Consider the following 1,733-nt stretch of genomic DNA (forward strand, 5'->3'; position numbering starts at 1 on the left):
GTAGATGGGGCTCACTCAGAAGGATTACGCCGAGGGGGGACCGTCGGTGCCTGGGACAGCGTAGATGGGGCTCACTCGGAAGGATTACGCCGAGGGGGGACCGTCGGTGCCTGGGACAGCATAGATGGGGCTCAGATGGATTACGCTGAGGGGGGACCGTCGGTGCCTGGGACAGCGTAGATGGGGCTCAGATGGATTACGCTGAGGGGTGACCATCGGTGCCTGGGACAGCATAGACGGGGCTCACTCGGAAGGATTACGCTGAGGGGGGACCGTCGGTGCTTGGGACAGCGTAGACGGGGCTCACTCAGAAGGATTATGCCGAGGGGGGACCGTCGGTGCCTGGGACAGTGTAGACGGGGCTCACTTGGAAGGATTACACCGAGGGGGGACCGTCGGTGCCTGAGACAGCGTAGACGGGGCTCAGAAGGATTACGCCGAGGGGGGACCGTCGGTGCCTGGGACAGCGTAGATGGGGCTCACTCGGAAGGATTACGCCAAGGGAAAGAAGCCGGATCCAGGGAGTGCCCGGGGATGGTTTCGTTTTTACAAAAGCCTGGGAAATACAAACTAACGTACAAGTCAGAAGGCAGGCACGTGGCTTCCTGGGGGTGGGGGCTGGGGCTGCGGGAGAAGTTGGGGGAGGGTCGCGGGTGCGGGAGGGAAGGTCGCAGGCGTTTGGGGAAGATCCCGGGGCTGGGTGTGCCGTGGCCTCTGCTGTGGCCGTGACTCATAGGCGTGCACCGTCCAGTCCTGTCACACTGCTCACTTTCAGTGCAGGCAGCTCCCTGTGGTCAGCTGAACCTGAGCAATCCAAAACTGGACTGTGTACTCTGGTACTTTGACCCTTCCCGTGACCCCAAGCCCTTGTGGAGTCTCCTGCTTGTGAGTGGAATTTTTTTACATGAAATACAGAAAGAGCAAATTTGCATCGGGGTCACAGAAGCTTGCACAAGGGCCCAGGCACAAAGTGGATCTTCGAAGGAGGAGGTCCAAGGACGGAAGCCCCCAAGGATGGAGGCCCCCACAGGTGCTGTGTTCCAGGGAGGCTCCTCCAGGCCTGTCACAGCAGCCGGCGTGGCAGCTTATAGCTGGTCTCCATCTGATTCTGGCCCACCGGTGTCCGTCTGCAGGCCACTGTCAGCCCCTTCTCGGAACTCTGGCTCGCCCCTCTGGGCGCCCTCCTGCCTTCACCACGTGGACGACGTGTCTGCCCTTCGTGGACGTGTCTGCCCTTCGTGGCAGGAGGGCGGCTTCATGGCCCGGGACTGGGTGGGGCTCAGGCTGTGGAGAGGGTGAGCGTGCCAGGTGGAGAGGCAGGGAGGCCGGAGCTGGAGTCGGTTGGCACAGACACGAGGCTCACGGAGGTGTCGGAAACCATTTTTGATAGTGAAGTGTGTCACGTCTCTAGAAAAATGCCCAAATGGAGCACCAAGCAGGAGGCAGGACCTGCTCCCACCCGAGAGTCACCCCTGCTTCCCCAGCCCAGCTCGCCACCCACAGCGCCCACCTTCCTGACTGTACTGCAAAGCCAGGGCCTTTTACAACCTCACCTCCAACATCGGTACCCCAAAATCCTGCAGCCTGGGGTGCCTGTTCTTAAACTCTGCAAATGGCATCTGAAGGCACACACTGCGTCCAGCTCCTGCCTGGCTCCGTGGCTGGTCTCTGTGGCTCCAGCTCCTGCCTGGCTCCGTGGCTGGTCTCTGTGGCTCCAGCTCCTGCCTGGCTCC

The 1,733-nt window shown here is 61.5% G+C and overlaps 1 protein-coding gene across 1 annotated transcript in view; it reads left to right on the plus strand.

Moving 5' to 3' along the window:
- The window catches only part of CFAP46 (cilia and flagella associated protein 46), a 157,857-nt gene that overhangs the window by 144,236 nt on the left and 11,888 nt on the right, over positions 1–1,733 (plus strand).

The sequence above is a fragment of the Mandrillus leucophaeus genome, unplaced genomic scaffold (genome assembly GCF_000951045.1).
Source record: "Mandrillus leucophaeus isolate KB7577 unplaced genomic scaffold, Mleu.le_1.0 Scaffold219, whole genome shotgun sequence".
In the NCBI taxonomy this organism is placed as follows: domain Eukaryota; kingdom Metazoa; phylum Chordata; class Mammalia; order Primates; family Cercopithecidae; genus Mandrillus; species Mandrillus leucophaeus.